Source organism: Eubalaena glacialis, chromosome 5 (assembly GCF_028564815.1).
Source record: "Eubalaena glacialis isolate mEubGla1 chromosome 5, mEubGla1.1.hap2.+ XY, whole genome shotgun sequence".
In the NCBI taxonomy this organism is placed as follows: Eukaryota; Metazoa; Chordata; class Mammalia; order Artiodactyla; family Balaenidae; genus Eubalaena; species Eubalaena glacialis.
The window spans coordinates 39,225,591-39,238,590 of record NC_083720.1 but is presented as its reverse complement, the minus strand read 5'-3'; positions in this window follow the sequence as shown (position 1 = coordinate 39,238,590).

Here is a 13,000-nt window from a genome sequence, read left to right as displayed (position 1 = left end):
TTCTTCTTCTTCAGATGAAAACCATCCACAATTGAGGCAAGTAACTCTAGTTCATTTTTTTGCTGTATAGTTACATTGTGTAAATGTGCCATGGTTTTTGTTTTTGTTTTGTTTTGCTTTTTGGATCCATTCTATTCATGGGCATTTGCAGTGTTTCCAGTTTTTACTATTGTGAACATTTCCCAGCTACAACACCCACCTTCTCAAGACCACACTTGAGCCAAATATACCTCCTTCCTTCTCCTCTGTCCCCACTTGATTATTTTAAAGGTTCATGTAATTCCATCTGTAATCTATAAAGATTTTTTTGATAAATAGAAATTCTTAATTTTAATTGGTCACATTAACCAATCTTATTCGAGGAGGGGCAGTCTTATAGATTACTTAAAAAAAAAAACCTTTCCTACTACAAGTTTATAAAGAAACATTTTTATTTTGTTTCTAATTTTTTAATTTTTTTACTTTTCATGTATAGGTCTCAATCCACCTGGAGCTGGTTTCTGTGTAGAGGAATTAATTTCATTTTTTGTTCAATATGGTTACCAAAGTTGTGTCTAGGACATTCAGTGAAAAATCCATCAGTTCACCACTGGTCTACTCTACCTGTCTGCCATATTTAAAGCCTCTGTATCTACGTGAGTTTAGTGTCTAAGCTTTCTGTTGTGGTCCATTTGTATACTCTACAGTCCTTGTACCTATAATCCAGTATCAAATCCTTAAGCTCCTTAAGCTTTGTAATCAGGTAGAGCAAATATTCACTCTGTTCTCTTGGAGAACTACTGATAGTCATAGACTTTGCAATCCCCATATAATTTTCTAAAATCAGCTCATTATGTTAAAAAGTAATTGTGATTTTGGTTGATATGGCATTAGATATTTACACAGTATAGACTCTGAATCTATGTGCATAATTCATATCTACATTTTAGGTCTCCTTTGGTATATCTGAATAGCGTTCTTTAATTGTCTCTTTGAAGGACTTAACTTTTTTTGTATTTATTCTTATGTAATTATATTTTTATGCTATTGTAAACTTTTAAATTTGACTTCTGTTTGCTGTTATATAGAAAGCAACTGATTTTTATATTGATTTTTTATTCAACATCTGTGCTAAATTCTTATTAATTCTAATATATCTATAGTTTCTTTTAATATTTGTAGCAATCTATTGTTGCATAATAAATTATCCCAAAATCTTGTGGTTGAAAGCAATAATAACAATGTATTATTGTTCACGCTTTCGATGGGTCAGGAATTCTGTTAGGGTACAGCAGAGATGGGTGTCTCCAGTCTATAATGTCCTCAGCTGGGCAGTTGGGAGCTGGAACCATCTAAAGTCTTATTCACTTCCCAGCAATTGATGCCGACTCTTAGCTAAGACCTTAGCTGAGGCTGTCGGCTGGAACACTCATGTGTGGTCTCTCCACATGTCTTGGGCTTCCTCCCAACATGGTGGCTGGTCTCCAAAAGCAAGTGTCCTGAGAGACAGAGAACCATAGCACTATTTCTGCTAGACTCCATTGATCTGGGCAGTCACAAATCCCCTCGCAGATTTAAGGAGAGGGAACATAGAGGCCACCTCTCCCTGGGAGGAGTGTCAATCACACTCTAAGCAGCAAGATGTGAGTGGGGCTGTGTTGGAACATACAACTTGCCACAATATTGTATGCACAGAGACATTGCCTGCAAATAATGACAGTTTTGTTTCTTCTTTTGCAATCTTTATTTCATTTATTTTTGTCTTGCCATACTACACTAGCAGACCACTTTCATACCATGCCGAATAAAAGGGACAAGTGGGTGACCCTTGTATTTGTTTCTTCCTATCTCAAAGGGACTGCTTTTAAACACTCCACCATCAAGAATAATTTTTTGCTGTAGGTTTTGTTTGGGTGCACACGACATTGTAACACCAGTGTCCCCCAGCCAGGAAGGATTTGCTGCCCAGCTGTAAGGATGTGGCCAGCAGATAGCTCCCAACTGTCTGCCCTTCAGGGACTGCCTCAGCTGAAGAAAGCCGGCTCAGTTGAGGTTATGTCCTACCCGGAGCAGCCTGGGAGACTGAGCAAGGTGTAGGTATGAAGGCCTGGCCATTTTGACCCAACGTGGGATCCTCTGATGGATGGTACTAGATCCCAAGATCCCACTGTGTTTTCTGAAGCTCTGTCAGGCTTGTATCGCAGTTCACTTCCTGCAATCAATCCTGTTTCCGGCCACTTCCCTTCACTGGTGTTGACCCCTCAAAAATATCTTGTAGCCCAAACTCCACCTAAGCGCCTGCTTCCAGAAAACCTACGCTGCAACCACTGGCATAGGGAGTGGTAGAATAAAGTGGGCAATGAGAGACAATTTGGAGATGGATGGCCCACCTCCTGGCTGGACTAGGACCCCACCCCTGGTAGTAGGTGGAACACAGGGGGCTTTGGAAGAAGATGGTGGACCAGTTGTTACAACATTTACTGGAGGTGAATTCTGAGAATATTTTGATGAAAGACAGTGCATTTCAGGGAGACATGTATCAGGCATCTGAGATGTCTGGAGAAAATAGTAGCTATAAAGATAAGGGGACTGGATGGTATATTATTTTGATAGAGCTGCCATAACAGAATACCACAGATTGGGTAATTTAAACAACAGAAGTTTATTTTCTCACAGTTCTGGAGGCTGAGCCCAAGAAGAAGGTGCTGGCAGGGTTGGTTTCTAATGAGACCTCTTTCCTTTGCTTGTAGATGCCACCTTCTCACTGGGTCTTCACATGGCCTTTCCTCTGTGTGTGCACTCCTGTGCCTCTTTCTCTTCTTATAAGGACACAAATCTTATTGGATTAGGGCCCCACCATCATGACCTCATTTAACCTTAATGATGTCCTTCAAGGCCCTAGCTCCAAATACTGTCACATTGGGAAGTAAGGGTACAACATATTAATTTGGGGGGAACACAATTCAGTGCATAAGAGATAGCTGTTGCTAAGCACTATTGATGTTCTACAAGATGATAATGAACAACCGAACTGAGAAACAGGCAATTAATTTGTGTGAAAGGGGGCCTCTTTGCTTGCATACAAAGAAGTAGGAGAGATTGCATGGTGCTCTCCCAGGCAATGGCAATCCACACCCTTCTCCATGTAGAAACACTCTACCATACACACCCCAGCAACAGTTCCTCCGTGGTCCTGTAAGCTCCTCTTTCTGAGGCGAACTTTTGAAGAGGGACATTATTGAGACTGACTAAAGCCCTGATTGCTGCAGTTGGGCTTAGGGCTGCAAATGGTGCTCATTGTCTGTCTTCCTGGACATCCATTCAGCAGGCGGTAGAGGCTTACCTGGAGACATAACCCAGCCCCTCATTACTGGGGGACGGAACTGCACTTGCCCATTTGTGATCAAACATCAACAGCCAATTTTCTTGAAATTCTTCCAGCCCCTGTTGTGTAACTGCAGCCCTGACCCCTTCTGCCAAGTTGGGTCAATTACCCAACAGGGAGGTGACTCTTCTCCTGGGCTATTTCAAGTTGTGCTGTCATGTACAACTGTGTACATACCGCTTTTAGAGTTTGTCAATTTACCTTGGAATATTTACCTAGAAGTTTGAATTCCATATCAAAGAGTAAATATGCATGTACTTTTAATCAATGTTGCCAAATCTCCCTCTATAGGTGTTATCCCATTTTGGATTTGTACTAACAATATGAGGACTTTCCCCACAAACTCACCAACAAGAATAGTTGTCAAATTAAACAGGTTTTGTGTGTGTGCACTGGCTAACATGGTTTAAGGAAACTTAAGCTATGCAAAGAATAGCAATACTGCTTCTTATCATTCCAATGAAATATGAGCAAACCCGCCTTGTATGCTGGTCTCTCCTATGAGGAGTGGAAGGGGTTTCTCCACATAATTTGACTTCCAAGCAGAAGTCATCAATAAAGCTAGTGTTTAATGCTATCTTTGACCCCTCCCAACTGGTTCAATTTCCCGCCTCCTAAGACCTTGGAGAAGTTGTAGTAGTGCAAGAATCTCATTCAATGAGTTGATGGCAAAGGACAAAGGCAGGGTTTTACTCCTTGGATGAGGGAGAGTCACAAAGGCAAACTCTCTTTGCTAAGGGAGTAGCGGAAACTTCAGGACACAGGTGACAAATTCCACACAGAGCTGACCCTGGAGATTAATGTACTGAATCAAAAAAATACCAGAGTTGATGGGAACTTTGGTTATTATCCACCTCTTCCATCAGGAAAAAATCATGACCTCTGTCAAAGGCAAGCAAAGTCGGACACAAGCTAAAGCGGCAAGAGCAGATTTTAATCAGTAATATACTATTGCAATAGAGAAAAGAGTCCAGTCTAGTAAAGAAGATTGCTCAGCAGAGCCTGGCTAGAGTTTGGTCAGGAAAGAATCTTTGTCACATCTAAGGATCAAACACCTGGCCCAAGGTCACCCAAGAAAATAAGGGAAGAGGCTGGACCAAGACCTTAATTTCCTGACTGCCACTGGCTGGTTACGTTTTCTGGGCAGAAAGTATACACTTACAAAGATTACTTATCCACCCACACAAAGAGCCCCAAATCTAGAAAGCCAGCTATGTAAGCCATTCTGGCTAAAAGAAAATAATATGAATCCTGCATTCACTCACTCCGATGAAAGTGACATATGGAGAAGGCTCTTTCTCAGCACACGATCCATAATTCACACAGAAGTGCTGCCTCCTTCCTCTTTAGCTAGATTGTGTTCATTGCAGAAAGCAGCTTTGGGTAGCAATATCGATCAGCAGGAAGTACGATGGAAAAAATTAACACAACTTGAAAACTCCAGTCTCTGGGGTGCAACTTGCCATCTGGGAATGACTTATTAGGAAAGGAAGAAGGAAACACTGTCCGTATATTACTTTCCCATTTTTACATATGCAGTCGGTCCTCGTTAATCTGAGCCCACCAACACAGAGTTTGTGATAATTCAGAGGTGACATTTGCGATCCAAATGTTCCACCCAAGACATTGAACTTCGGACCTTGATGTTTCTAATGCAAGTCAAGCACATTTTTCTCCATTTCTTTAATTGTTTTTATATCTGTTCGTGTATATAATACCTACAGTGCACACAGTGGGCAAAGTGAATGTATTTAATTTCTTTTTTTGTAATTCTCACATTTCAGTTGCTTTGGTAATTTTGTCCTCCTTTCCTCATTTTTAATAATACACTTTATATGATAAGAACAATTTCCTTTTTATTGTGCGCTATTTTACCTCAACAAGTTTCTTTCCACCTAAGTAACAGAGATACACTTTTAAATAAATGGTTATGGCAAAAATGCAATAAAATAAGGGTCTTAGGCATAGTACCTTTCTCTGAGAAATTCACAGAAACATATTATAATATGTAAAACATTTGTTATTGAAGATCCACATTATCTTTCCTTTTGTGTTTTTCCAATAATTTAATAATTAGCACTCTGCAAGTAAATTGAAGTGAAATTACACTCTCCTAAATCCATTATCCAAGTTATTTCTAATAAGTTCCCGTTTACTTGCAGTTTCAAAATTGTTTGTATTTCAGTCCATTTTTATAAATCAGTTCACTCCTTCAGATGAAACGTAAATGGGTTGACTAGAGATGTAAACTGTTTCTAAAGAATATGAATTGACCCAAATAATTGAGTGAGAATTTGAAATTAACGGAAGAGGGGATCTATCATGAGGCATGAACAATAGTAGGAGGTAAATAGCGTGTAATGATTCATTCTTTCTATTCACACTTCTGTGTTTGTTATAAATTTCCAATTTGTTATGAAGTGGTTTCAAATTAAAGCTAATCATCAACTAGATATCAATACTTTTATTGCAGCAAATATATGATAAATACCTCCATGTCAATGCACTATGTTGGGGGAAACCCAAAGAGAAATAAGAGCCAGACTCCTGCCAGCTGAAGGACTTGTGTTCTAGTGGGAGGGGGAAATAGAAAGTGGATACAGAAATAATAGATGGTAGTGTATTAGTTTCCTGCAGCTACCATAACAAATTTCCACAAACTGGGTGGCTTAAAACATCAGAAATGTATTTTCTCATGGTTCTAGAGGCCAGAAGTCCAAATCAAGCTAACAACAGGGCTGTAATCCCTCCAGAGGCATTATGGGAGAATCCCTCCTTGCCTCTTCCAGCTTCTGTTGGTTCCTGGACAGCCTTGGTGATCACTGACTTGTAACTGCATCACTCCGATCTCTGCCTGCATCCTCACATGGTACTCTTCTCTGTGTCCAAGTATGTCCTATTCTCTTCTTATAAGAATACCAGTCACTGGATTTAGGGTCTACCCTAATCTAGTATGGCTTCATCTTAATTCAATTATATTTGCAAAGACCCTATTTCCAAATAAGGTCACATTCTAAGGTCCTGAGTAAGCATGATTTTTTGGGGGTGGGGACACTAGTTAATCTAGTGGTAAAAATGATGCTGGAAAAAGAGAGGTATGATCTGAGCTGGACTGGGAACCCGTATAAGTTCAGAACATAATGGACTAGAAGGCAGGGTATGAGGCATCATGGAAAACAGGACAATGTGGGCTTTATCGCTGGGTCCAAACTGCCTGCTCATCCCCACACCCTGCCTCTTTTCCAGCCAAAACACATTTACTTTGTTCACACTGACCTTCTCACTTCTCCTGGGATATGTGGTAATCTTCTAAACCTCTGCGAAGTGGTAAATGGATATGTTTGTCTCTGTAATTTCTATTGACATCCCAAAGCTGGGACAATAGAGGTTAATTGCCCATATGTTCTATCAAGAGGAGATAAGCCCATCTCTGCTAGATCCACTGAGAAATAGACAAAACAAGTCCTGAGACCCAAAACTCACCACCAACCTAATTATCTACACAAGCAACCCAGAGAGTCAGTAAGCAGATTGATTGGAGAGTTTTTTTCAAGAAAGTCATCAGTCTAGAAGGATGGGTAAAGGCAATTTTCCTCCTCTCTCTGGGGAGGTGAGGACAGGTATGTGAGGAGGCCCTGAGTTCCAGTCTTGACATTGGGCTCTGCAAAGTACAATGAGAGCTTTCTGATGAACTGATTTGTGCGTTTAAGAGTGGAAGGGCACAGGGATGATGCGGGACACTTGCCCATGTGGGAAAGGCTGGCTGGAGCTGCCCCAGAAGCAGACAGAGGACAGAGAGCTGCTGTGGGAACAGTGCCTCCACAACAATGAAGCAAGGCCACACTTCCTGTGTGTCTCGTGGACACCGCAGAGAGCAGCTAGATTAGAGTTGTCTCAAGAGGACCCTCTTCAAGAGGTCTGCCTGCAGGGGACAGCAGACGCCAGCAGAAAATGACTGCAGGAATCCCACTGGAAGTAGGAATGGAGGTGGAGTCATAAGCCATCAGTAGAATCCAGCATCACCCTTCTCAGGAAATACTGCAGAATGAGGAATTCCAGCCATGGTACTGTAAGGAGCTCCTCCAACATCCCATAAGAGAAGAATTAACATTTAGGGGCTTCCCTGGTGGCGCAGTGGTTGAGAATCCGCCTGCCAGTGCAGGGGACACGGGTTCAAGCCCTGGTCTGGGAAGATCCCACATGCCGCGGAGCAACTAGGCCCGTGAGCCACAACTACTGAGCCTGCACGTCTGGAACCTGTGCTCCGCAACAAGAGAGGCCACGATAGTGAGAGGCCTGCGCACCGCGATGAAGAGCGGCCCCCGCTTGCCGCAACTAGAGAAAGCCCTCACACAGAAACGAAGACCCAACACAGCTAAAAATAAATAAATAAATTTATTTAAAAAAAAAAAGAATTAACATTTAGACATTTGCCATGTCAAAGAACATGTAACACTTAAGGGAGAACTACAACTGCACCGGAGACATAAAACTGTACCGTTTTTTCCTCATCTACCCTCATGTGCAGCAGAGGAGTCACAAACAGCAGATGCAACAGAGATGGGGAGAGTGGAAGAATTATCAGTAAAAATAAGCTAGATTATGCTGTCACACACACACACACACACGCACACATACCTCCTTAACTTTTAAACAAATAATTTTCACTCATGCTACATGTCCGTCCCAGGAGCTCTGCTAGTTGTATCACCCAGAGACACAAGCTGAATACTGCTGGTATAGCCAGGAAGACAGAATGAGAATTCAGCTAAGCATGCACTGATTCTTACAGCTCCCACCCAAAAGGTACACAGTTTGTTGGCTAAAACAAGTCAGACAGTCACAGCTAACTTTACGTAAGTGTCCAAGTGTGGTATTACCTGTTCTGAGTAGAGAGAGCTGAGATGTCTGTGAGCAGCTCTAAGGATGGCCAAAACAAGCAAGGATAAAGGAACAGGCTGCATCTTCCCTTTCTCACTGCTGGTTTCAGAGCCTTTTTACTACACCCAGAACAAAGCAGTGGAGCAGACCAAGAGCCCACAGTCAAATCCAGCTGACCCATGGCCAGAGAACTTCCCAGCCAAGCCTAATCAAGGCAAGCTGAACCACAGTTGCCCTTCAGACAGAGAGAGTGAGAATAATTGCTCACTCCTGAAAGCCACTGAGTTCAGAATGGTTTGTTACAGAGCATTGTCACAGAAATAGCTGACTAATACATACCTGAAAGTGATTTAAAAGCACTTTCCAAACATCACTCCAATTTTAGAAAGGGAGAGATGACAGAACGGGCTTTTTGGCAGAGAAAGGGAACATTTTTAAGTGTTTTAAGTTACACTCTATCAAATTCAGCTCATTCAACAGATCAGTTATGGCTCTTCTCCTTTACTTACTCTGTCTTTTTTCCTGCAAGCTTTCTCCATGTAAAAAAAATCTCTACTATTCTTTGAAGACCCAAGTAACATGTTACCTTCTCAGTAAAGAATTTCCTGACTTGACCAGACCTTGCATTAATGCCTTTCCACAGCACTTTGTTCAAGCTTCCAGTTAAGGACTTAAGAGTTTATCTGCTAGGCTGGACTGGGTGATGTCTTAAATGTTGGAAATACTATAGAAGATTTTTTATTCCTGTATCTACCTTCCCTCCTAGACCACATCCTCCTTATTCATTCATTCCATCATTTACTTAACAGGTATTTATTGACTCTTTACTGATGGCACAAGCACGAACAAGACAAGACAGTGTCACACATGTTCTCAGTGCTTTTATTAATATTACTATGTATTTGTTAGGCTATGTGGTGAAGCCATTCTAGGGAACAAATTCATCGGTGAGGGTAGATTATGAACCCAATTTTGGGTTTTATTTGTTTTCAGGGACAACCAAATGGAAAATGCCAATGGAGATTAAAATCACAGAGTTTTTTCAGGGAGATCTTAGCTACCAATTATATCAGGAATTCACCTCTATGTGGTAGCTGTGGATTTGGATGACATCATACATCAAGTATACCTGAGGGAAAAGATTTTCAGACATTGCAGAAAATACATAAAACACAAAATTTGAATGTAAGTACCTTGAGACCAGAAACAATTCTGTCCACTGTTCTATTCTCGGTACCTGAAATAGTGCATCATAAGAAGGTACTCAATAAGTATTTGTGAAAGTTCAAGTGAATGAATGAGGTTGAGGGCCAGACAGAGAAAGAGAAACATGAAATCAGACCACTAAGAAGTGTCTGAATCAGGATTTGAACAAAGGTTTCTGATTTCAAAGACTTTAGTCTCTCTACTGTGCGCCACTGCCTTGTTAAAGGTAAAATGATGAATTAAAGAAAGAATAAAGGCAACAATGAAATGAAATGCATATAGTTGATCTAGGTAATGTAAAGTCAAGTCCAATCTATATTTCTTTTGCCGATTTCATGTGATTGTTTTAACAGCAATGGGGGGTCTTTGCTTCTAATGAATAAGACCCCAAAAGAGAAAAGCATAGTATTATCACTTGACCAAGAATTAGACCTATAGTGAAAAAGCTGAGTGCCTTTTTGTATCTTTGTTATTTTTCTTAAGCACACATGCACACACACAATTCACACATACAGGAGACAGAAAGAAAGAAGAAATGAAAAGGGAGGAAGGAAAGAAAGGCGAGAGAGAGGGGAAGAAGAGAGAGAGAGACAGGAGAGGAAAACAGCAGACTCAATTTCTCTAAAACTCTGTCATTTAAACCTAATTACACCAATAATAATGCACACTTATTTGAATGTAGATTTTGATTATACAATTTTTAACAATTAGAATATATCAGAGAGCAGTACTATTCAAAAGCTAATTACAAACTATGCTTGTTAAAATGTCAGAAGAGAAATTCTAGATCATTGACCTGTTCTGCTGAAGACCCCCATCTGAGATACTCTGGATGCAGCAGTGATTGCCCCAAGATCTCTCTTTGCAGGAGATGTCCTGAGTGCACAGGGAATTTAAGGTAGGAGTCCACCTTCCAGGACACAGAAAGGTAAAAATGAAAGAGCCAGGGCTTTGAACTAAAACAAAACAGAAAAAACTATAAGCACAAATACCAACCTATGACTTCCTAGCTATGCAGAATGGGAGGCTCACTTAAACTCCCCAAATTTCTATGACCCCATCTGCGACATGAAGATGGCAACACCTTTCCCAGAGGACTGTTGGGTGGATTGTCTGTAAAACATGAACACTACAAGCACACAGCTGGCATTCAGTGCGTGGCAGCATTTCCTGGAGATGGTAGAGGGAAGTCACCAGCACAGAGGAGGTGTTCGCCTGTGGACATTGTTGTGGGACCTGAGAGTAATGTCCGTGTTATAAACTGAACTGTGTCCCCCAAAAGATACATTGTAAGTCCTAAACCCCAGTACCTGTGAATGTGACCTTCTTTGGAAATAGAGTCTTTGCAGATTAAATCTTGTTAAGATGTAGTCATTAGGATGCAACCCAATCCAGTATGATTGGTGTCCTTCTAAGAAGATGACCATGTAAAGACAAAGAGAGATACAGGAAGAAGGCACACGAAGACAGAGGCAGAGATTGGAAAGATGTGTCCCCAAGCTACGGAACACCAAGGATTGCTGGCAACACAAGAAACAAAGAAAAAGGTCTGCAGCAGACTCTTCCTTGAGGCTTCAGAGAGAGCATGGCCCTGTGGGCACCTTGATGTCAGACTTCCAGCCTCCAGAACTGTGAGGGACTAAATTTCTGTTATTTAAAGCCACCCAGTTTGTGGCACTTTGTGATGGTATCCCTAGGAAATTAACACAGTCTGTAAAACATTTAGTTAGCATCAGTCTCCTCTCCTTCCCCACCATCCCACCTGTAGTATTTCCTATTGTCAAGGCTGATTCCTCTTGCAGGCCTTGAGTTCCAGCCCCAGGGCATTATCGACTAACAGTATAACCACAGGCACAATGGCAGAGCTTGGGCCATGGTTCACCAACTGAGGTCCCCACCACTTCTCAACCCCAGTCAGTCTCTTTTAAGTCTAGGTAACAGTCTCAAAATGTAAATTATATTATCGATCCACCCTCCACTAAACCCTTCCCAGACTTCCCCACGTGCTTAAGATAAAGACAAGAACCTGCAATGGCCTATGTGGGCTGGCCTTGCCCACCAGCCCCACCTGGTTTCTTTCCATTCCGCTGCTAGGTCTTGGTCCTACAGCCACACAGAAGGAGCACAGTGCCACTGAGGGACTGAAAAGCCAGGTTCAGGCCCTGTCCGCATGATGTCCTACTGTCATAACTGGCCCTCACATCTCCCTTCTCGCAGTTAGTGCCCACCCCCACTCAGGTAAGACATCACTTCCTGGGGGGAGATTAAATTAGACCCTCAGTTACAAGTTATTATTGCCACACGAACTTTTTCTTCATAGTATTTATCACAATTCTTATTTATATTTGTATGTGATTACTATGTTAATGATTCTTGAGACTCCACCATATTATAAACTCTAAGACAGGAACTGAGCCAATTTGCTCAGAACTGTATCACTTGCCATTGTACCTGCCATGTAAAAAGAGCTCAATATACATTGGATGGGTGGTTAGACTGGTGGATGGTAGATGGATGGATGGATGGATGGATGGATGGATGGCTGGATGGATGGATGGATAGATGGCTGGCTGGATGGATGGATGGATGGGTAAATGGATGGATGGATGGATGGATGGTTGGATTGATAGACGATGGATGAGTGGATGGGTGGATGGGTGGATGGATGGATGGATGGATGGATGGATGGCTGTCTTAACCGAAGCATAGAATAAGTCTTTGGCCCAGGCAGTTGGAAATCTCCATTACTGAGGACTGGTAAGTACAGGGTGCCCTGAATCGAGGCCTGGCACTGGCTTAACCTTATCCTTTCTGTTTCCGTGGTCATAGTGGCCTAGGACTTCTATAGCACCTATTGGCATTTCTGCCCTGATTTCTATCTACTTGCCTGGCTTAAGATCCATTGTCCACCTAGACCTTGATGCTTTATACATTCTAATAATCTTCTTGACTCTCATTTTGTGGAATGAATATAGTTTTGATACTGGATATAACATGGGTCCAAAGCACAGCTTTTCCAAATACATGCTGTGTGGTTTTTCTTGAATTATTTGTACTCCTTCGATCTTAATAATAACTATGAAATTATATGTCATTAATCTTTTTGTAGATTATGAGAGACTATGTGAAAAAATAGAGAAATCTGTTTCAGAGACTGTAAATGACTTTCTCAAGTTTAAAAAGAAATGAAGTCTAAAAAAACTGAGATTTCCAATTAAGTCCAATATTTTTTCCCTTCTTGATCTCAGTTCATTTTTTTTTTTTAAATCCAGGATATTATCCATTTTTCTCTAAGGATTACAGCACATTCAGGCCCATACATATTTGTTCCCGGTCTGAATTTAAGCTTTTCTTCACTGCTGATGTTCAATTTAAATGCTCTGCTCCCACCTAATAAAAGAAAAAAGGGTAAAATAATGAAGAGACCTGGAACAAATGAAAAGAGGTGTCATATCATAAGAAATCTTGATTACTCCACTTGGAAGCCTGTGTTATTGCAGAACGTGTGCAGGAGCTTTATAGGGAAATGTTCAAAAAATTAGCCAAGGT